This window comes from Ictidomys tridecemlineatus, chromosome 6, assembly GCF_052094955.1.
Source record: "Ictidomys tridecemlineatus isolate mIctTri1 chromosome 6, mIctTri1.hap1, whole genome shotgun sequence".
In the NCBI taxonomy this organism is placed as follows: Eukaryota; Metazoa; Chordata; class Mammalia; order Rodentia; family Sciuridae; genus Ictidomys; species Ictidomys tridecemlineatus.
This window is the reverse complement of record NC_135482.1, coordinates 102,040,199-102,065,320: the sequence shown is the minus strand read 5'-3', so window position 1 is coordinate 102,065,320 and position 25,122 is coordinate 102,040,199. Positions and strand designations below refer to the sequence as shown.

General features: G+C 37.2%; 1 pseudogene; it reads left to right on the top strand.

The window, feature by feature from the left end:
* LOC106145563 (antigen WC1.1-like) overlaps nucleotides 1-24,245 on the top strand; it is a 79,547-nt pseudogene extending 55,302 nt beyond the window's left edge.
* The last annotated feature ends 877 nt before the right edge of the window (nucleotides 24,246-25,122 follow it).

The window sequence follows — 25,122 nt, the reverse complement described above, 5'->3', positions numbered from 1 at the left end:
GGGGCTAACAGTTCCTGTCCCTGCAGCAAAGGAGAAGATGAGGTATTTCTATTTCCTGCTGTAGCACCTGAGCTTCTGCTCCTTCTGTCTCAACACTGTCCCTTGACACAGTCATTCTCTACAGTGTCATTTAAAGCAGTCATCACTGTTCTGTGATATGTGGGTGCAACATCTTGACCCACTGAATTAATTTTCTATTTCTGCTGTAACAAGTCACCATAGTCTGAGTGACTCAAAATAACACAAATTTATCATCTTACAGTGTATAGGTGAGAACCTGACCTGGGTCTCTCTGGGATATAAATGAGGTTTCAGTAGGCTGAAACAGCTAAAACTCTGGGAACACTCACTTTCTTGCCTTTTTCACCTTCTAGAAGTTGCCTGAATTCCTTGTTTGACCCCTTCCTTTTTCAAAACCAAAACATCTCAACCCTCTCACAATTCCATATTCATATCTCCCTCTGATGAGGGCCAGAAAGGCTTACCTGTTTTCGAGGATACAGTGTAAGGATGTCACTAGATTGGGCACATCCTATTTAGGATTCTCCAGATAATCTCACAGTGAAAACATTCTCTTATTTTTAATGAGATTAAACCTAAGGGGCTCAAAAAATGAACCACAGCCACAGCCATTTTATTTATTTTTTACTTTGAGATGGAGTCACATTAAGTTGCATAGAGCCTCACTGAGTTGCTGAGGCTAGCTTTGAACATGGGATGCTTCTACTTCAGCTTCCAAGCAACAGGCATCTCCCACTGTGCCTTGAGAAAGGATCCTTGTCTTCATCTTGTCTGAAAAGCCCTTTTGCAATGTGAGGTAAAATATCCCACAGGCTCTCAGGATCAGGAAGTGGACATATTTGGAGCTCCATTATTCTCCCACCCTAAAGTGGCAACCCCTTTCTCCACTGAAAAGTCTTAACTGGGCCTCTCCAGAAATCTTCACCAGACTGATTTTAGAACTGTCAGCAAAAGAGTCTCTGCAAAAGAGTTCAATGTAGATAAACTTCCTACTTTCGTGTCACCCTGTTTACTTGGCTACTGGCCGAGAAGATACCAGCACTCCAGGTGCTGGACACCCTTACTAGTTTTTCACAAATATATCCAGTATAGTTCTTTGAAAGAGTGTGCAAACAATGCCTCTGGCCTTGAGCTGGGGCTTCACATTGATGTCTATATTTTTAAATTAAGTTGTAATTTGGCTCCATGATGATAGTTGGCAGGGGGAGAAAACAAAGGGGAGAAGAAGCTATTCTCTTCTCAGATGTTGTCCTTGAAGGATTAACTTGCCCAAAACAGTGAAAGAAAAAGCTGCTTTTATGTGAACTTCTGCAGACTGTGAACTTCTGAGCCCCTTCCCTTACTTGCTGGGTATAAAATTCTGAAACTCCCTGTACTTGGGTTTCAGGGGATTAATTGATTACAACAAAAGCTGTATCCTCTGAACATGGCTGCAGCCAAATAAAACTGTTTCTTGCTATCTTTTGTGCCTTGCCTTGTTTGTCCCTACAACAAACCCTCTGTTAATGCTCCTTTTCTAGGATATGTCATATGATTAGTCAGGTAGTAGATGAATATAAATAGATAGCAGGTAGTAGATAAAGGGTTTACTTTCTGCAGAATAAACACCCACATCAGTGTTCCTGCCTATGCATTTGCTAATAGTACATTGTTGTAGAAACAGAAATGGAGACACAAGTTAGCAAAACGGATTAAAGCAAAAAAAAAAATCAGTCTTCCACCCAGTGGGCACTTGTTCATCAGAATCAGCAATGAGCACTTCATTACTTAGGAATAAAGAAAAAATAGCAGTAACAGTTTAATGTTCACTGTGCCCTGTTTTTCTCCTCTTGCTTTTAGAGTTCCTGGACCTCAGGCTGGTGAGCAAGGACCAGGAATGAGCTGGGTGGCTGGAGGCTTTCTACAACAAAACATGGGGCAGTATCTGCAACAGCCCATGGAAGCTGTGACCTTGTCCATGATCTGCAGACAGCTTGGCTGTGGGGAAACTGGGACCCTAGATTTTTTGGTTCCTCCCAGGGAAGGTTCTAGGCCCCACTGGGTGGATAAAATCCACTGTCGGGAAATTGATACCTCTCTCTGGCAGTGTCCTTCTGACCCCTGGAAACAAGAGTCTTGCTCTGCAAAGGAGGAAGCTCATATCACATGTACAGGTGACCTACTTGTCTATTTCTATGTGTTTTTTTATGCCTGTAGGTTGTTATTAGAAAAGTTTCACATATTCAAATATAATGGATGAAGTAAAATAAGTCTACAAAATGAAAACTGGATAGAGATTACCTGATCCACCTGTTGCAGTCCTGTTTCAAAGTCAGATGTAAGGAAACCATTGATAATAGCAAGTTATGTGAAAAGAACCAAAGACTGAACTGAGAATGAAGTTATACTCTGATGAACATTCTTAGCAATTAGCTCATGCAGTATTAAGTTATATCAATTAAACTGTATTTCTTTAGTGATAGATTGAATGATTGGACCTCAGTTGTGCACATTGCTTGCTATGTGGTATCACTTTGTTCCCACACTTCCACCCCACCACAGGCTTAATTGCCACTATTATCTGATGATAGGTAACACAGTAAGAATTTATCTCAGATGAAGAAACAGAGGTTATGAGTAACATTTTATATCTCTCACACTTTCAAGTGAATGTGGGAGCAATTTAGGGAATCAAATATATTGAGCTGTTTACTCTGAAATCCATCTATACCGTACAGACAACCTCTCAGGTCATTATATTGATGGAAAGAAATCAAGTGATTTGTAGGTAGAAACTTAATTCCAGGCAGGAGGACAGACACAGAAAGAAAACACCACCACTGTCTTCATGGATTTTCCACTCCCAACTGACAACACAACCATGCATAAATTTGAGTATCATGAAGGTACTATGGAAATGCGTGAATTGGGGAAAAGAGAAATAATGTTTAGTTTGATAACTGAAGGAGAAGTAGAGGTCTAATGAAAGAAGGAAATAGACTACTTATCAATGTAAATACTGAGAGGAGAATAGTGAAGTGACCTTGAAGTACTGATAAAATCTCATCATGAGCAGAGCAAGAAGAGAGTGGGGGAAGAGAAACATGATTACCTGGATGGGTAAGAAGAGCTAGAAGTCTCTCCAAAGCATGGTCCCAACAACAATTCTGTTGAAAAGCTGTTTATTAGTCTTCTCATCTCAACATTATGGGGAATTTCTATGAGATATGGGGGTGGGTCTTTTCTTGTTTTCTTCTTGGATTTATCTCCTCATATTTCCAGTGGTCTTTGTTGATACTACTTCATCACCTTTATCCATATCCTACTGGAAATTAATGTGGCACTTTATCCCTCTCCCAGAAAACATTCCATGGGGCCTTTTGGAAATTGGAGGCTATTATCTTCTAATTTTTTTTTTAAATTATTATTTATATATGACAGCAGAATGTATTACAATTCTTATTATATATTTAGAGCACATTTTTTTCATATCTCTGGTTCTATACAAACTATATTCACACCAATGTGTGTCTTCATACATATACTTTGGATAATAATGATCATAACACTCCACCATCATTTATAACTCCATGCCCCCTCCCTTCTCTGCCCACCTTTCTATCCTATTTTGTCTATTTCTTTGTCTATTTCTATTTGTCTGTTTCTACCATGCTCCCTCTCCCTATCCCACTATGAATGAGCCTCATTACATTAATGAAAACATTAGGCATTTGGGATTGGCTAACTTCATTTAGCATTATTTTCTCTAACTCCATCCATTTACCTGCAAATGCCACGATTTTATTCTCTTTTATTGGTGAGTAAATTCCATTGAGTCTATATGTCATATTTTTTTTATTCATTCATCTATTGAAGGGCATCTAGGTTGCTTCCACTGCTTAGCTTTTGTGAATTGTGCTGCAATAAATATTGATGTGGCTATGTCCCTCTAGTATGCTATTTTTAAGTCCTTTGGGTATAGACCAAGGAGAGGGATAGCTGGGTCAAATGATGGTTCCATTCCAAATTTTCCAAGAAATCTCCATACTGCTTTACATATTGGCTGCACCAATTTGCAATCCCACCAGAAGTGTAGAAATGTAATTTTTCCCCACATCCTCACCAACTTATTGTTGTTTGTATTCATAATAGCTGTCATTCTGATTGGAAGGAGATGAAATCTTAGAGTAGTTTTGATTTGCATTTCTCTAATTGCTAGCAATGATAAACATTGTTTAATTATTTGTTGATTGATTGTGTATCATTTTCTGAGAAGTGTCTGTTCATGTCCTTGGCCCATTTATTAATTCTTTTTTTTTTTTTTGGTGGTTAGCTTTTTGAGTTCTTTATATACTCTAGAGATTAGTGCTCTATCTGATGTGTGAGAGGTAAAGATTTGATCCCAAGATGTAGGCTCTCTGCTCACCTTACAGATTGTTTCTTTTGCTGAAAAGAAACTTTATAGTTTGAGTCCATCCCATTTATTGATTCTTGATTTTAATTCTTGCACTATAGGAGTCTTATTACGAAAGTTGGGACCTAATCCCACATGATGGAGATTAGGACCTACTTTTTCTTCTATTAGATGTAGGGTCTCTCATTGTATTTCTACATACTTGATCCATTTTGAGTTGAGTATTGTGCATGGTGACAGATATGGGTTTATTTTGTTGCATATGGATTTCCAGTTTTCTCAGCACCAATTGTTGAAGAGGCTATCCTTTCTCCAATGCATCTTCTTGCCACCTTTGTCTAATATATATATATATATATATATATATATTTCACCTCTTCTATTAAGTTGATTTCCAAGTATTTTATTTTATTTTTTTGGGGGGGCTATTGAAAATTGGATGATTTTCCTCGTTTACCTTTATGTGGATTTGTCACTGATATACAGAAATGCCTTAGATCTATGGGTGTTGATTTTATATCCTGCTACTTTGCTGAATTTATTTACTAGTTATAGAAGTTTTCTAGTGGAATTTCTAGGGTATTCCAGGTATATCATCAACAAGTAGTGCCAATTTAAGTTATTCTTTAATTTCTTTCATTCATCTAAGTGCTCTGGCCAGTATTTCTAGAACTATGTTAAATAGCAGTGGTGAAAGAGGGCATCCCTGTCTTGTTCAAGTTTTCAGAGGGAATGCCTTCAATTTTTTCTCTACTTAGAATGATGTTGGTCTGGGGCTTAGCATAGATAGTCTTTATGTTGTTCAGATATGTTCCTATCATCCCTAGTTTTTCTAGAGTTTTGAACATAAAGAGGTGCTGTATTTTGTCAAATTCTTCTTTCTGAATCTATTGAGATGATCATATGATTCTTATCTTTTAGTCTATTAACGTGATGAATTACATTTTCTTTTTAATTTTCATATGTTGAATCAACCTTGCATCCCTGGGATGAATCCTACTTGATTGTGCTTCACGATTTTTTTGATATGTTTTTGTATTTGATTTGCCAGAATTTTATTGAGAATTATTGTATCTATGTTCACTAGAGATATAGATTTCTTTTTTTGATGTATCTTTGCTGGGTTTGGAATTAGAGTGGTATTGACCTCATAAAATGAGTTTGGAAGTGCTCCCTCTTTTTCTATTTCATGAAATAAGTTGGAGAGTATTGATATTAGTTCTTCTTTAAAGGTCTTGTATGTAGTTTTCATCTGTGCATCCATCCAGTCTTGGGCTTTTCTTGGTTGGTAGACTTTTGATGGTGTCTGCTATTTCATCACTTAAATTAATCTGTTTAAATTATGTATATCATCCTGAAATTTGGGCAAATTATATCTCTAAGAAATTTGTTGATGCCTTCAATATTTTCTATTTTATTGGAGTACAGGTTTTCAAAATAATTTCTAATTATCTTCTGTATTGTATGTTGTAATATTTCCTTTTTCATCACGTTATGTTGGTGATTTGACTTTTCTCTCTCCTCTACATCAGCATGGCTAAGGGTCTGTCAATTTTATTTATTTTTTTTCAAAGAACCAACTTTTTGTTCTGTCAATTTTTTCAATTTTTTGTTTTGTTTCAATTTTATTGATTTCAGATCTGATTTTAATTATTTCCTGTCTTTTACTGCTTTTGGTGCTGATTTGTTCTTCTTTTTCTAGGGCTTTGAGATGTAGTGTTAAGTCATTTATTTGTTGACTTTTTCTTCTTTTAAGGAATCAACTCCGTGCAATGAACTTTCCTCTTAGAACTGCTTAAAGTGTCCCAGAGATTTTGATATGTTGTATCTGTGTTCTCATTCACCTCTAGAAACATTTTAATCTCCTCTTTTATGTCTTCTCTGACCCATTGTTCCTTCATTAGCATATTATTTGGTCTCCAGGTGTTGGAGTGGATTTTATTTCTTATTTTATCACTGAATTCTAATTTCATTCCATTATGATCTGATAGAAGACAGGGTAGTATCTCTACTTTTTTATATTTGCTAAGAGTTCCTTTGTTACAAATCATATGGTCTATTTTAGAGAAGGATCCATGTGCTGCTGAGAATAAAGTGTATTCTCTCATTGCAGGTTGGAATATTGTATATATGTCAGTTAAGTTTAAGTTATTGATTGTATTATTGAGTTCTATAATTTTTTGTTCAGCTTTTGTTTGGAAGATCTGTCTAGTGATTAAAGATGTGTGTTAACATAACCCAAATTTATTATGTTGTTATTTGTTTGACTCTTAAACTTGAGAAGAGTTTGTTTGATGAATGTAGATGCTCCATTGTTTGGAGCATATGTTTTTATAATTGTTAAGTCTTGTTGGTGTATCATTCCCTTGAGCAGTATGTAGTTTCCTTCTTTATCCTTTTTAATTGACTTTAGTTTGAAGTGTATTTAATATGAGGATGGAAAACCCTGCTTACTTTCAAAATCCATGTGAGTGGTATTACTTTTTGCAACCCTTAACCTTGAGTCTGTGGATCTTTTTCCATGAGATGAATCTCTTGGAGGCAGCATATTGTTGGGTCTTTTTTTTTTTTTTTGATCCAATTTGCTAGTCTATGTCTTTTTATTGGTTTATTTAGGCCATTAGTCTTCAAGGTTATTATTGAGACATGGTTTGTATTTCCAGCCATTTTGTTTACTTTTGATATTTAATGTGACTTGGTTTCTCCTCTGATTAGATTGTCCTTTAGTGTAATCCCTCTCTCTGCTGATTTTCATCTTTGTTTTTAATTTCCTCTTCTTGGAATATTTTACTGAGGATTTTCTCTAGTGCAGGCTTTCTAGTTGTAAATTATTTTAACTTTTGTTTTATTTCATCATCAAATCTAAAGCTGGACATAAGATTCTTGGTTGGCATCCATTTTCTTTCAGAGCTTGATATATGTTATTCCATGATCTTTTGGCTTCAGGGTCTGGGTTGAAAAATCTGCTAAGATACAAATTAGTCTCCCCCTATATGTGATCTGATTTCTCTCTCTTGTGGCTTTTAAGATTCTATCCTTATTCTGTATGGTAGGCATTTTCATTATAATATGCCTTGGTGTAGATGTGTTGTAATTTTGTATATTTGCTGTTCTGAGCACCTCTTGTATTTGGTTTTCCAATTTGTTCTTCATGCTTGGGAAATTTTCTGATATTATCTCATTGAAAAGATTGTGCATTCCTTTGATTTGAAATTCTGTGCCTTCCTCTATCCCAATAACTCTTATATTTGGTCTTTTGATGCTGTCCCATTATTCTTGGATGTTCTGATCATGGTTTCTCACTTTCTTCATTGTGTGATCAACTTTATTTTGCAGATTGTATACTTATTCTTTATTATCTGACATTCTTTCTTCCAAGTGATCTAGTCTGTTGGTTATGCTTTCTATTGAGTTTTTTATATATGATTTATTGTATTCTTCATTAAAGGATTTCTGTCTTTTTTCAGAGTCTCTATCTCTCTCTTGAAGTAATCTTTTGCTACCTGTATTTGCTCTCTTATCTCATTGTTGTAGTTATCATTTTTTTTTACTGTATTTTCTCATTTAGGTCATTCATTAATTCACAGGTCATTTTACTTATGAACCTTCTGAACTCCTTCTCTGACATTTCATCGACTTCTCTGACCATGGATTATTATAGTGTTCTGGTTTGTTTGGGGGCATTTTCTCCCTTGTTTTTTTTATGTTGTCTATGTGTCTTCCTTTATTGCAGTGTGGATCTGAGATATTAGTTTCTTTCATATATTCTTGTAGTACCCATGCAGATTATCTGTAGCTCACCTTGATATTGAACTTACAGACCCTGATGGTGTCCCTCAATGAATGCTACTGCATCCTGAATCTAGGTCCTGTGCAAGTTAGAGTGGGTGAATGTGGGCTGCTGGACTTGACCTTCCTCAATACTCTCTTGGTTGGGAGGGGATTTCCTGCACCAGAATACTGGGCTCTGGCATGTGCCTGCCCTGCTGGGGGAAGAGTAGACTGAGCCTTCTGTAATCTTGGGACCCACATAGGCCAGTGTAGATGGATCTGGGCCACCGGGCTTGACCTCCCTTGGTAGTCTGCTGGTCTGAAGGGTAATTTCTTAAGACCTATAATGTCCCTTTAATTTTGTTCTGATAAAACTGTGGCTGTCCTCTGAAAACAATATTGTCCGTATCATTTGGAGGCTCTATTCTTTCAACATGCTTTTTTTTAAAGGTCAAAATTTAAAATAAGGTTGTATTCTGTTATTAGAATATTTCTGCTGTGCCTTGAAATTTTCAACAATTTTTTTTCTTTTTCTTCATGTCCAGTTACTTGAAATTTGCCCTATGAGGTGGCACCAGTTACCACTTCTGTTGTTTTTACTCTCCAGTTTATCCTCTCCCCTTATCCAGGATGGCTATTGTATCAGGCTCACTAGACTCCTCTGTCTCCTGTTCCTGGTTCTGCCATTATCCTTGAATACAACTGAGATAACATCCTGGACTCTCTATTGCTGACTTTCTCCCTTTAAGGCACTCTACTCCCTCCCACCCCATCTCTGTGTATGGTCACACTATTGATCACTAACTGTCCAGCTTGAGACCTTGATTTCATTGTTCCTTCTCTGACTATTTCCTCTTCTCTTTATGGTACTAGTCTTAATACTCCCATTCCAGATATTTCATCCTCATGCAGATTCCAAATGTTTTCCCTTATCAGTTTTCCACTCTTCTTAGGATGGCACATGTTCTTCTTAACCTGATTAGACAACATGATGCCCCATTATAATCCTCCCTCTTCAAGTACACTCAATTCCCTTCTTTCTTATTTATCTGTCAATGGCAAGAGTGGTTGTTCAAATATCTATCTCTTCCCTGCCTGCACTAGCTAAGGCAAGGAATGCTAAATCATGGACAAGTACTATATTTTGTTATGGTGTGAAATTACTCTGATAGTCTCTTTGAGTTTGTGATCAACCTCTAACAAACCATCCACAATGGCCCTCTATTCTAGTGTGCTTCTCTTATATGTGTTCTTGCCCTCTCTGTAACATGTTATTTTGCAAATTCTCAGATCTTCCTCATGCTGATATTTTAACCCCACCATACACTTAAATGATGACCTTGCCTCAAATATCCATGGAAAATAGAAACCTTCAGATGTCTTCTTTGTTTTTTCCTCAAAGTCACTCTACCTTATTGGTTGTTCTTATTCTGTCTTATAGGTTTGCTATCTCTCTGTTCACCTTATAAATTTTAGACACATTCTTGGTTGAACCTCAGACTCTCTATTCTTACCTACCTATCCTGCTTCCCCAGATGTATATTCTAAATATGTTGAATGGAATATTCAGTAGATATCTGCTAAGTCCAGTTGATTTTTAATGTTAGTGTAAATATGATGTGTGCTTGTTGATATTTTCTGTGTATACCAAATCTATTAGTGAGATGGAATATTAAGATACCACTAGTATTGTACTGAAGTTTGTTTTCCCATTATATTCTATGGGTGTTCTTTAAAAATAAAATTCTGTGTTTTTTTGGTGCATATATATTTGTAATTATTATATCTTCTTGATGGTTTATTCTATTTACTAATATGTAGTGACCTTCTTTGTCTCTTCTGACTGATTTTGGAGTGTGTTTTTCATCAATGAATACAGTTACTTCTGTTTGCTCTCAGGTTCCATTTGCTTGCAATTTCACTTTTAATAATTTTCTTCTCAGTTGACATATGTCTTTGCCTATGTGGTGAGTTTCTTGCAAGCACCAAGTTGTTGGGTTTTGATTCTTAATGCAGTTATTCAGTCTGCATCTTTTAATTTGAAAATCAGACCACTTATTCTCAGAGTTATATTTGAAAGGTTTTTAGAAATACTTGTGATTTTTTTCTGGAAGATTTGAATAATCTGTGGTCATGTTTTTCTCCCTTATTCGTCTTGGAGCTTTGACGATTTACTAAATTGATAATGTTTAATTTTTCCCTCTTTCTTACTTGTTTATCTGCTCTTCTAATGAGATTTATTCTTTCTTATGCTCTTGTAGCTAGATTGCCCTGCTTCCTACTCTGTGTGCAGGAGTTATTCATTATCTTCTACATCGAAGTTTCAGTGGTTCAAAATTCCTTTCACTGATGCTTATCTTCAAAAGACTTATTTTCCTTTAATTCTGAAGTATAACTTTTCTGAACATAGTCATGTAGGTGGCAACTAATTTCTCTCATGTTCTCAAGTTCATCATTCATGTCCCCCTGGCTGCTAGTATTTCGGCTTATAAATCTGTTATGTGAGGGTCTTCTTAGTAAGCATCGCTCTCTTACTGATGTGACTTGGGGTGTCAGTGTCCTGAAGATTGAGATTAATTCCAAGTGGATATTCTAGGTTGCTTATCTGTGGCTTCTTTGGCTGGTAATAATGGGTTTTGAAACTCCAAGTATTCTGTCAGAGCACGATATTTTTTCTCTATATTTCTCATACAAATAGGGGTCCTTCTGGTAGTTCAGATATGTTGTTCTAGACAGCACAGTGTGTAGGGCATTTTTTCTGTAATTATTTTTCCAGTATTACTTTTGGCTTTTGGTCTGAAGGGATAGGGCAGCAATCTGTACTGAAGTCTTTCTTTCCCCACATTTGAATTATTTACCCCATGATTTTTTAAGCTGAAGATTGTCCAGAAGCAGATGTTATGTCTACTTGTGGAGCCTCATCAGCTGTGGATTTCTCTCTTCCCTATTCATTATGTTGAAATACCAACAAACACTTTAGTAGTACTAAGTCATGGCTTCAGTAAGGTAAAACTTCTCTAGATTGGCTGGAGTTTTATCTCAGTGGCAAAGCACACACCCAATATGTTTGAGGTTCTCTGATTGATCACCAACATAACTCAGCAGAAAGAAAATAATAGCAGTACCCACAACATAACAATAAACTGGCTGAGCATGGTGGCACATGCCAACAATCCCAGCCACTCAGGAGATTGAGGCAGGAGGATTGTGAGTTGAAACCCATCCTTAGCAACTTAGCAAGGCTCTAAGCAACTCTGTGAGACCTGTCTCAAAATTCAAAAAGGAAGTCAATGCATGTCTGTAATCCCAGTGGCTTTAGGGGCTGTGATAGGAGGATTGCAAATTCAAATCCAGCTTAAGCAATTTAATGAGTCACTAAGCAACTCAGTGAGACCCTGTCTCTAAATAAAATACAAAATAGGGCTAGGGATATGTCTTAGTGGTTCAATGCCCTGGAGTTCAATCCCCAGTACCCACCACCACAAAAAAAAAAATTGAAAAAAGGGCTGGGAATGTGTCTCAGTGGTTAAGTTTCCCTAAGTTCAATCTCTGTTGCCAAATAAAATAAATTTTAAAGCCAGTTATACAAATACAGTAATAATCAATTACATTCAACAACAACTAAAACAGCAGTAACAATAGATAATGGGAAGAAGAAATATAGAATGAAAAAGAAAGTAAAAAATAGTAAAAGAGAAACTAATTAAAAAAATATTGAAGTTGGAAAATAAAAGAAAAAGAAGACGGAAAATTAGGGAGAAAAATATTTGTAGCAAAGAATGGAAAACATTAACCAGGCAGGAGGCATTTACTTGAGATCCTATGGACTCTGAAGACTGAGACAGGATTACAAGTACAGTACTAGCTTGAGCAACTTAGAAAGAACCTGTCTCATAAATAAATAAATAAATAAATAAATAAATAAATTTTAAAATACTGGGGATGTAGCACAGTGGTAAAGTACTTCTGGGTTCAATCACCTGTATAATTAAGAGAAGGGGGATGTGAGAAATAAGAAGAGAGAAAAAATCCATTTGAATAATTAAAAAAACAAATTAATTAAGTAGTAGTAAGGAAATATAATAAAGCATAAATAAGAATATTTGTCAAAAGTCTTCTCAGCCAATATATTTGTATTGAAGACACCTTTTCCAGGTCATCTAACATTTGAATTCAGCAGGTATGTGGGAGTCAGTAAACTGCAAAAGAAATCAGTTTTAGTTTTTTTCACTTCCCAGCAAACATGCTGGGATCAGAGGCAATAGATTGGCTATACTGTGCTCCTCATTTCCTGTCAAGGAGGTTAAAGGAGTGTTTACTAGACAGGCCATACTATCCCCCGCAGGGGTTTTGTCTGGAAACCTGAAGGCATGTCAAATGTCAAGTCAGCTCTCTTTTCAGTGGTTTGTAGACCTAACAGGTAGGCACACATTTGCGCCAGAGGCCTCTAGAAGGTGCCCATTGAGGTATATCTTGAGTCCTAGCCATGGTGAATGCCTGGAAAGCATGTGGGAAATAGTGAAATCCCAGGATCCGTGACATGGGAATGTCATGAATTGCCAGATTTTGTCTCTAAGCTTTCAGACCTGGTCCCTACATGCAACCACATTGCCTGGCATTGCTCTTCTTCACAGAGGAAGGGACCACTTACCAATGAGACCTCCATTCTTCCCCTACAATTTGATGCTCTCAGCATGTTTGTGACAGGCACTCTTCCTATCTGAGACTGTAGAACACTAACTTCCACCCAATCACTGTGGAAGGGTGGCCCAGGGACCTAAAATTGTGATTACCCCATATTGTCTAAACCCCAGACTCATGTATTTCCTAACAATGGCCCCTTCTTAAGAAAGCTCTTGGTTATATCACTCTGAGAGCTTGCTAAGCAATGTGATGGATTTTTTTTCTAAAGCTTGCTTGTTATATAAGAGTATCCCCTCTCAGAACAATGCCACAAATTTGATCTAAATCTTGTAAGAATCATGTGTTTCTCCCACAGCTAAGACTGCTGCTATGCTGACACCATCTGGGTTGACTGCACTCTCCAGTTGACCTTATGCTTGCAGGTTGCCTCCCTCACCAGGCAGCTAGAGATGAAGTTGTAAATTACTTTGTACGTTTCTCTGGGCTGCCTTTCTGCTTCTCCCTGTTGTTTATCAAATTGTGTTTGATAAATAGTTCTTTATAGTTCCACTACTTCTCTTCTCAAAGAACAATTATACATTTGGTCCCTAATGTTTTCAACTCACAGTCACAACAAAGTTACCTCTTTTCTGCTATTTACCTCCTATTTTTGAATAATAACAACTCGTGAAAGAAGAATTTGGGGAAAAATAACATTCTATAATACCTAGTGAAGTTGAGCAATGTTGATATCTGAAATTCTCTTTTTGGGGAACTTGTTTAGTCTACCTAAAGTGAGTCAAATTTTGATATTACCTATCCAGTCTGATCTCTGAACCCTAAAATCATTATTGAAATATTTTTAGGTAAACCATGGTCCATTCATTTTCCAGTCTTAATGACTATATGAATATGATTTCTCTTGGATTCTTGGCCATCACCTGGTTTCTGATGATCTCATCCCAGTTCCATACTCTATCCCCTATTCTCTGGTTCTCCCACAACTCGGGCCATTGGCACTCAAGTGTGTGTGCTCTATAAGAAACAATCAGATGCTGGCCCATTAACTTTTAGAAATTATTCAGAAAAAGGCACTTTTAACTACTCAAGGTAGTAAACCTGACATTTCTAGAACTGTGTTACCAGATCCTGTGAAAATCTCTTCAAATAGTAAGTTTATCTCAGATAGCAACTATCTCACAACTTTTACCGAGACAACTAACTAGATTGTGTTGTGTTTGATCTCATTTTTTGTTTTTTACACAATTAATTCTCCTACTTATTTGGTAGGAATTGAAACTTAGCTGATGCCCTGCTATAAATAATTCCACATCTTACACAGCAAGCTCTGCAATCTGAAAGTGAATTCTGCCAACTGATTTGTTGGGGGAGGGAGTATGAGAGGACAAGAATACCCTTCTCCTTTTTTTGTAAATACAACCATTCACATGATTCTTTCTCCTCAGAGACTCCACAGGTCTGCCTGGTGAATGGTGGCAGTAGCTGTGCAGGCAGAGTGGAGATCCTTTACCAGTATACCAGCACTGTCTGTGGAGATGGCTGGGACTTGAATGATGCCCACGTGGTGTGCAGACAAATGGGTTGTGGAGTGGCCCTCGATGCCATGTACTATGAACAATTTGGGAAGAGATTAGGACCTATCTGGCTGGACGAACTGAAGTGCACAGGAGAGGATGACCAAGTGTGGGAGTGCCCTTATCTAGGCTGGGGACATCACTACTGTACACATGAGTGGGATGCAGGTGTCATCTGCTCAGGTATTGTCTGCACATTCTCCATTGCCTAAGGGAATGAAAAGGACAAACAGTGTGTATTTGAGTCTAGGGAAATAAGAGACAGATGAGCCACAGAGGACTAAGTGTTCCCCTTGGACCTTGGGTGTTCAAAATAGCAGTGGGTAATGGGATTTAATTATTTCTTTTTAATCTCAAATATCATTCTTTCCCTTCTCTACAGTCATGCTTGAAAAGAAAGGTTTTTGGTTTTGTAGAATTATTTTACTTAAAATCATCTTCATAATTTGTTTCTATAATTTACTATTTATAGACTTACCTATAAATTAACACACATAACTACTTTTCAAAAGATAGACAATAATGAGGCTTGCTTTTTTCAATTGAATTGAGTGTTCATATATGTATAACCAGAGATAATTTTTCATTGGGTTAGTAGGTGTATGGGCACAGGGCTAGTTGCTCTACTCTATCACCTCACTTCTCTGCACCCCCTTCCCCATATCTGTCCCTGTTTCTATTTTTCAATCTTTCCTCCTTTTTCTCTCATCTTTCTCTCCTCTCTTCTCCTGTATTTTTCTTTCTGTTTCCTCTCTCCCCCTTCTCCCTTTAAGTACATCACTTTCTATGGCCCTTCTATCTTCTTCCTTCCTTCTCTGTCTCTGTCTCTGTCTCTCTCTCATATACACAAACACACCAGTTCCTGGTCAAAAGGGAAGAAATGCTAATGCAGTGAGTAAGCATACTATAGAGTACAGGAGGAACAGAGAAGAGGGCCAGCCTGTGGTCATCCCTTAGCCTCTATCTGTTATAGGAATCCTGGGAAGTGAGTTTTTAGATGTCATTGTGTAAATCCAAAATATACTCTCTGGTTGATCTGGGAACAAAGTTTATATCTCTGCAACATTCCATTTTTGTTGTTGAATAACTGAGACCCTACAGAAAAAAAATATCAGCATTTACTGTCACTTCAGATGATAGTGGGTCAAAACCAAATGATTTATAAAGATGCATTGTCTTTAGGATCCTAATGATTATTTCCCAGATCCTTGGAGCTAATCCATCATCTCCCTGGTCTTAAAAAGTGGGGCTATGCTTACCTTGAGCATCCACTATGACAGTAAGAAGGAGAAAAGCAAGTTCCTGGAGATGGCCCTGTCTCTGCATAGTCTGTCTGCTCCTTGTGTCCTCTGATCACAGCATTGGCTTCCCCAGATGATCTAAGGAGCCCTCCCAGGTTTTGATGGGGCTCCTACCACAGGAAGGGGATTATATAGTGCCAGCCTCTGACATGGCCATCTTCTGAGAGCCAATAGAAACTGTGTTTAACATCTTCCCTGCCCTCAGAGACTGTAGGAAAAGGAAACTTTCTGAAGTTAAAACATCAATTAGCTGCTGAATCTTAATATCTTCTTATATAAAAGAGGGGTCTTTTAATATCAGATTTCTTTCTGTTCTCAGGGCTGATATAGAAAAGCAATTTTTTTTTACCTCAGGGATTTGGTTCAATGTCAGGTTCCACCTGGTTGCTAGCATTAGTGAAGCACAAGGTTTTGGGTCAAATCCATTACCCAGTGGAACCAAGAAAAGATGGCATTTGTTTATGAGATCTAGTTTTCCAGTTTCACAGCACCAGCATGTTGTGGCTGCAAGGATTCAAGATGTCCTTAACTGTAAGAAGAAAAAGGAAGGGGATTAGAAAATTTAGAAGACTTTGGGGAATGAACAAAAGTGAGTTGGACATCCCAGGGATGTGAGTGTTGATCCTATAGGCTTAACTTTCCAACCCCTTCATTTCTGGGTTATAAGTAAAGCCTGTCCATAGCTCTCTTGATGACAGTGTAAGTTTATGAAGACTGTCTTCCTCTCCTTGAGTAGTATCTCAGAGAATGTTTACCAATTTCACATGGGAATATATTGCACTTCCCTGGTACATGGTGGGATCAGAGATTGAAAAAAAAAGTTATATGTTCATTTCCCATTTACAATTCAGCTCTCCTCCCTCTGACACTCCAGTCCTTATGGGATTGATGGGGTGCCTGCCTGCTCCTGGGTCCTCCTTTTCAGCATTTCTTTCTTTACCTCCTCTTCTTTCCTTCATTCTCATATAAACTAGTTCACTTTCACATTCTTATGCCCTCTACTGAACCTCTACCCAGTATGGCATACCTCCTGAAGTGTTATCTACTTGTTTGATTAATTACTGAAACAGGAATATTAAAATATTGCCCTTCAGATAGCAGCTTTGTCTATTTTCCACTTTGTATCATTCAGGCTTCATGGATTTTGATGCTCTCCCATTATTTGCATGAGTATTTATGGTGGTTTTGTTTTCTTCACAAAATTTACATTTTATAATCTTGAAAAGTCCTTGTTTAATTGTCATAGCCTTTGTATTGGGGTCTACTTTTTCTTATATGAATGTAGTTATACCAATTTTATTATGAGTAATGTTTTCTCTTTGTATCTCTTTCCATCCTTTTCCTTTGCAAATTTTGGTGACTATATTTACAATTCGTTTTTATAGAAACAAAGATGCATACTGCTTTTAAAAACAATTTCACTCTGATATGATTATATATTTTAGGTAGTTGCAGAACTAGAGGTGACCCACATACGCTTCATCCAATCCACTCAAAATTTACATGTTGTAAACAATAGTATAGTATTAAAACAAGGAACTTGACACTGTCACCAGCAACACATGAGAGATCTAATTTTTTGCATATACTCTTACATTTAGTAGTTGGTATTTTTCATTTTTCTATTTGAATAGGTGATAATGATATTGTATCATAGTTTTAAATTGTATCTTTAATGGCTAGTTTTCTTGAACGTTTTTCATATTCTTATTTGACATTTTTGTATTCTCTCTATTGAATTCTCTGTTAATGCTTATTGTCAGTTTTCTAAATGAATATTTTTAGTGTTGAATTTTGAGAAATTTATATAGATTCTAAATATAACTTTATCAGATATTTCTTTTGCAAATATTTTATCTCAGTATGAGACCTGTCTTTCCATCTTCTTTAAGTGGAATTTTCTAGAGAAATAGTTTTTTTTATTATGTTTCAATCTAATTTATCGATTTTTACCTTTATAATAAGATCATGCTTTTGCCATCATCAAATATTTCTCTGCCCAGTCCTAGATCCCAAAAATTTTCTCTTAAATTATATTTTAAAAGTTTTGTGGTTTTACTTTTTATTCTTGAACCCAAGTTGCATTTTCATTTAATTTTTGAATAGGGAGTGAAACTCAGGTAAGGTTGTTTCTTTCTTTGCTCATGGATATCTAATTGCATCACTACCTCTAGGCTGGCTTTTCTCAACTGAACTGCTTTGGCACCTTTATAAAAACTCAGTTGACTGTTTGTGTAAGTCTGTTTCTGTGCTCTCTGTTCTGTTTCATCAACTCACATGCCTGTCCCTTCACTTAAGCCAGATAGACTGCATTATCATAGCTGTAAATGTCTTGATAGTGCACATACTGACTCCTACTGTGTTATTATTTCCTCCCTATTTTTAGATATTCTCATTCATTTTCTTTTTGCATAAATTTTAAAAGATATATAAATTTTAAATAGTCTTTACATAGAAATCACATGAATCTAATGATTTTCTAATCCATGAATAGAGTATATCTCTCCATTTATTTTTTTAAATTTATTGTATACCTTCTGAATCTTTCTACAGAACAATCTTGGATATATCTTTTTGAATGTATACATAAATATGAGTTTTTTGTTATTGCAAATAAAGTTTTTATTACGTTTTTGATTTTTATTTTTATTTAATGTTAGTATATAACAATTCCATTTTTTGTTCCTTGTGGAAATACACATAAAATGTATTATAAAAACAATTTTTAAATGTATAGTCTATTTTTAAACTTAAGTAGTGTGGTAGCTGGTACAGGATTTGCTTCCTTATAGGTGTTCATGGTATTCCATTGTACTATAGACCATTATGCAATGTTCCTTAGTAATGTTTTTTTTCTACTTACATTATTTTTTATTTTATTTTATTTTTTGGCACTAGGGATCAAACCCAGGGACTCTTAACCACAGAGCAAAATCTCAAGCCATTTTGAAGTGTTTTATATTGAGACAGGATCTCACTAAGTTGCTTAGGGATCTGCTAACTTGCTTAGGCTAGCTTGTACCTGTGATCTTCATGCCTCAGCTACCTAAGCTTCTTGTATTACTGGTGTGCACTACCATATCTAGCTTATGGTTACATCCCAGGGAAACAGTATCATTGTTAGTTAACTTTACATCACTGTGACAAAGTATTTTAGAAAAATAGCACAAAAGGAAAGATTCATTATAGTTCACAATTTCAGAGATTACAATATGGTTCGCTTGTTTAGTTACTTTGGGCCATGGTAGAAAGGCATTGCGGAGGAAATCTGCTCAATTCATGGCAGCCAGGAAGGAGAGAAAAGGGAAGGGGGTTGAAAGAAGAGTTTGGGTACAAGGTATAGTTCTTAAGAATCCCAAAGACCCATGCTGTTCATCAAGGTTCCAGTTCCTACCATTTCTACCAACTCTGAGTAACTCATTCAAATTATGGATCTATCAAAAGATTAATCCACTCATGAAGTTAGAGTCCCCATGATTTAATCATTTCTACAAAGCTCCATCTCTCAACAATGCTGTATTTCTGCATTTGGTATGAAGTCTTCAATACATGAGCCTTTGGGGTGTACTCATCAGCTCCAAACTTTCCTGTTTTCTCCCTGTTCCCCAAAAGGTCATGGACATCTCACAATGCACCAGGGAATCAGTCAATCCTCAAGAATCTCCAATGTCATAGAAGTTCAACATTTCTTAAAAGTCCAAGACTAAAGTCTCCTCTGAGACCCAAGGCAGCTGTTCACTGCAAAAATTAAAAAATAACAAGTTACATATGTCCAACATACAATGGTGGGTCAGGAAAAATTCCTAGTCCAAAAAGGGAGGAAGGAGGGGATATAAAGGAAGGATTGTATCAAAGAAAGACTGAAACCCAGGAGGGCAAACTTTAAATCTGGTAGCTCCATATGTTGGCATCTGGGGAACATGGTGGTGCACTGTGAGCTCCTAGGGTTTAGGAATTCCTATCTCCATGACCTTGCCAGTTGCAGCCCACATGACCTTTTTTTGGTTGTCTCTGCTCAATTCTTGTAGCTTTCCTCAGCAAACATTCCACATTCTTGGCACCTCTAACTTCCTGGGGTGTCCACTGCAGTTTTGATTTTACAGTCAAAGCCTCATTCATTCCTTTCTCATGGGCTGTCCACAGAGATACCAGCCCTGTCACAAATGTCTTGCTTCCAGGATTTCTTCTGAAATCTTGGTAGAAGCCTCCACGTCCCTGTAACTCTTGTATTCTTCATGCCTGAAAAACTAGCACCAAATGGATGATGCCAAATTCTGCAGTAATTTGAGCAGAAGTGTGACTCACTTAGGCCAGAGATGCAGCCTACAAAGTGGAGCAGAGTGTACTGTACCCTGTGGAAACAACTTAATACAGGTAGCCCTGTGGTAACAGTGCTCTCAAAGGAAAGTTTTTAAACAAATTTTCACCTATACACTCTTGAGCCTGCTATGGTTAGGATTTTGCTAATACTTAAGATGCCCTTAAGGCACAAGTGTACAAAGTGCTTGGATTCTTTGTAAAGGCACTAATCTCTTCAGAGCTTCCTTAACCTCAATTTCACAGGTGATTTTTCTGGCAAATCTGAAGGTTTTTCTAATCTTTTTGCTCTAATTCTTTGTTCTGATTTTAACTGTAAACCTAGCTATCTGCAGCCACATCCTGAGTGTTGTGCTACCTTTAAATTTCCTCTGCCATATGAGCATGGAGGCGACATCAGAGATACAAACCATAACAGGATGTAAAAATTCTCTTTGAAAAATTGTTTCCATTGTACAAAGCTCTCTTACTGTAGGTGAAGCTGTGGCTAAATACCTGGATTCTCCAGGCAATTTTAGAGGATAGGGCCTGACACTTCCTAGCAATACAGAGGCAAGAATTTCAGGGTCAATATCCTGGAGATGGCTAACCCACCCCAAGTTCTCTCTCTACTTAGGGTATAGGAAAAAATTTGTTTTATTATCAAACAGGTACAGAGTTCCCTCCATTTCCCCCCATTTGAGAGTAGAGAAAATCTGTTTTCCTCTGGAGCACACCTTTTAGACAGGACTGAGTATGTCTAGAGGGAACCTTAGTCCTTCAAAAAAGGGATAAGATGTCTCTTCAGGAAAACTCTTGTTTCCTTTGATTGATTTAGGAAAAAATCTGAAGAAACAGATAAAACTCAGCAAATACTGTGCTCTGAGCTTTCTCTCTCCCTGCTCAGATGTGGGTGACTCAGATGTGAAAGGGACTGGATCTTGTGCCCCTGAAACTTTAAGTCTGTGGTAGCTATGAAGCCTCCAGGTATTCATGAGCATTCTCTTATTTAACATCTAGGACAGCATGGGATGGGGTTGAGGTCTCTGCCAGGCTCTCACAATTTAGCATTGCTCCTGAAGCTGTGACTTCATCATGTTGAGTGCCAAAATGTGAGAGTAAGTGGCAGGAGCCCCCCACATCCTTTCTATATTCAAGATATGTCCCCCCAACCCACAGGGGTCCATTCAAATTCCACTACTGGGATCTTCTTTGTAATAAACACCCTTTGTTTCATCCTGGGAACTTGCCTCTTCCTTTTTCTCATTTTCCTGGTGCAGGAAGAATAAACATGCAACAAGGACTTTAGAGAACACAAGGGTCCTGGGATGAGGAGAGCTTTGGGGAAGTAGGTGAAAAGGGCCCAGTGTGATGGGGATTACTGAATCTGCATCTTTTCCTTGCTGTTTTCTGGAAAGTAATACTTGTACTTCTCTAAACTCTAAACATCAGAGACTTTCCAAAAATTAAATAATGTATGATAACAGTAGGGATGGGCACATGGGACAAGGAACTAAGTTAGGCCAGCAGTGGTTGTCCTTTTATTTTTTTCAATGTACAGGAACTCTGCCCTTCAGAGCACAGAGAACATGAAGTCTATGGGAACTCTGCTGATCTGACAGCAGTCCCAGAACTCAAGGGTTGGTCTATATTAATGTGTTTCATGATGTTTCTTATATAACTTTTGTCTCAATCTTGATTGTGATATTATCTGTGAGGTGGCATGTGAAGACCTCCATGGAGGTATTGAGACCAGAGTGGAGAAAGAGCTGGAATCAGGCAGATGTCACTTATCTTGTCTACCATGTTCTTCCCCTAAACCATCATCTGGGGTTATTCACATTGCCTGTGTGACAATGTCTGCACCCAGCATTTCTGAGTCCCACCTCAGAAACATATCTGCCTTTGTGCACTGAGAGCCAAATTGGCTTCAGAGACATTCTAGGCAATGTGGGCAAATAACTTCTGAGGAGAAGAGTTGAGATAGAATATGGCTTTATATAGAGGAGACATTGAGGATAATAGAGCTTAGGGAATTTGGAACATCTGTCCTCTGAGAGGGAGCATCTTGTTCTCATGGGACTATCCTTTAAGGAATGGAATGACTGCTTTTCTAACTTAAATAATTCTTGCTTACACTCTATTTCTTTTTGCTTTTTCTGACATCTTTTGACTGCCTTCTGACCTCAAAGAGTAGCTATCAGTATGTTTTCTCTATGTTCATAGCTTCTCTAATCATTTAAGCTATAATTTTTTATGTAGTTAAGATATGTCATTAGACCAAAAGTTTTTTAAAAATTCATAAAACTTTAGGTTGAGTCAATGGAGAAATAACATTTTAGTGAAAGATATTAGGCTCTAGTGAACATTTTGTTTGAAGGGACTTATGCTAACAAATATTGAAGTTTGTACCTATAGTAACTTTCCAAACTGTCTTTAATTACAGACTGGGATTTTTAGTACTTTAAGAGGTCACAAGGTATGCAGGACAAAATACTGCTTCACACATGAAGTAACTGAAAGTGGATAACATGGGACTTTCTCAAGGTTGCACAGAGGTCACTGTTTGATCCAGGATGGCCCTCTTCTCATCCCTAAGCATAGGTCACCATCACCTTCATGCTTTCCATCATGGACTCCTGTCTGCTTTTAGAGGAAAGAAGGCTGATAATCTAAAAACAGTAAGAAAAATGAATGGCTTTCTGCATTTGCAATTATTTCTTTGCTTTCTCTATGTAAAATTGATGAGATGGACATGCCCAGGGCCACTCTCCTAGGAAGGGCACCTAAGGGACAGGACAGCACCACCATGTGTTGTCTGATTGCTCTGATGTCACTGTCTTGATTTCTTAGTGATTTTTACACAAGAGACTCTGCATTTTAATTTTGCCCTGGGCTTTACAAGTTCTTTACTCCAGAGGACAGTTCCTCAAAGACAGGTACAAGTATGGTCCATATTCAGAAGTCATCATTTCCTAGGAGTATGAGTTTGAGTCATTAATTGCCAAGTCTTCCTGCAAAGACAAAATTTTTATTCTCAATGAAGATCACCTTCTCAAATAATTTCTCTTATTTTTAGGCATCTTTCGGGAGATGGGAAGAGATTGGAACTTGTGACAGGCTCCCACCAACAGTTACATTTCACCATGCAGCAACCTTATCTTTCCAGTCACAACAATGACATAAGTTACGAATAGATATTTTGGGGTTAATTCAGGATGTAATGAAGTAAAAAAGGATGTAGCATTTACACAGTATTTTGATACTTTATAGTTCCTAATACATTAGAATTTCTTGACTAAGCATTCATTTTCACTTGGCAGGGTTTGGTAAGGGAAAATAAATTCTCCATAATTATTTAAGACCCACAGCAGGACTCATTGCATCATTTTCAGGACATAGTGCAAGATGAAAATGTGAGATGTCTTGTTTAAAAACAATGGATATGTTCACAATGGATCTAGAACATTCAACAAAGCATGAGGCCCTTCTAATTCTGGGCACTGTGCAATTCTACAAGCCACATGCCTATTATGCTTCCATGATTCACAGCATTCCATAGGTGATTGCTCCGATAAAGCAGAGCTGTGTGAAGGTGGTCTAGTACCTTGGGACAGAAAATCATAGCAGCTACACTTAATTGACTTTTAGTAAAACCTGGGATTATCCCTGTGGACCTTTTTGAAGTTGGGGTCCAGTTCCTAAGTTTCTTCATGGAATACATGGTAATGGAGCTGTACCTTTCTGCCACCAATTTTCTAAGAGAAATTGCGGAAAACTGTGGGATGTTCACAATTATTTTATTTGATCCCATGTCCCTGTTTATTTGTATAGACTGAGAAATGGTTTTTTGCAGTTTTTTAGTGTGTCAGTAATCCCTGTGAAAAATATTTCCCAAACAGTGATGTGTGATCAATAGTTTAAAAAATTTATCTCTGTCTGGGTCCCCTTAGGTTGCTGTGTTTTTACCTCACCCATGATTCTGGTGCCTCTAGGGGTCTCTGTTTTGTCTTCAGGTCGTAATTATCACCAGACCCTAAATTTGCTACTTTTTTAAAATTTTTCTCAAAAGAAAAAGATCTGGCAGAGAAGAACCTTCTGAATGAAGAAGAGAAGTCTGGAAATGAGTATTCTGAACTCAGAGACTCTGGAATGTCACTTGAGAACCAGAATGCCTGTATTGACCCAAGATACTTTTGGTCCCATCGGCAGGTTCAGAAACCATCACAGTGTGTGTTCAGATAGGGTGGGTAATGGTAATTTGTCTTTCATTTATATATAAATAATCCAATAATAAATACCTTGGCCACTCTAGACAGTACTGTGTAGTTGAGAATTGTCTGTGAACACCTGGAGATGCCAACACAAAATGCTCTTACAGCATTCATGACATCACCTCTTTAACTCAGAGGTGTATTTCATTCTGGTGGGTGAAACTCAAGGTGAGTTGACTTGTGGTAAAACTTAGGGAGATACTGAGTCAAAACCCAGCTGATACTTTACAGTAAAAACAGATGCATATTCCCCAAAATCGCAATGTTAATTACAGTATCTTTACTTGCATACTTTTCTCCACACCCAGTAGCTCTGGAACTTTGTTACATGGAAGCAGAGCCAGGTGTGACAGGACTTTCTGTGAAAAAATAATAAATCCAATACATTAGAAATCCAAAAACTTCTCACAGACTTAATTGTAATGAGAAGGTAGAGAAATAAGTTGGAAGATGAACATTTTAAATAGTTAACTTTGAAACTTTGTGAAGTTTTTCAGATTTCAATTTGTTTTAAAGCCCTTCTCTACCTTCTCATGGTTGAGTTACTGACTATAACACCTCATGTACCAATGGCAAGGAACTCTCATCTCTACATTTCACAGTAAAGACTGTCTCATACTTTCTCAACTATGATGATTTATTTGTTTTGTTTTATTAATTAATGTATTTACTTGTACTGTGCTGGGGATTGAACCCATGGCACTGTGCCTGCTAGGCAAATGCTATGCTAATGAGGTACACTCCCAATCCTGCAATGATATTTTAAAATGTAAACAAATCCAAGTGACCCCTAAACATTGTTAGGTTTTACTTAGGAAAACAATTTTCAACTCCTTGTTCATTTCCTT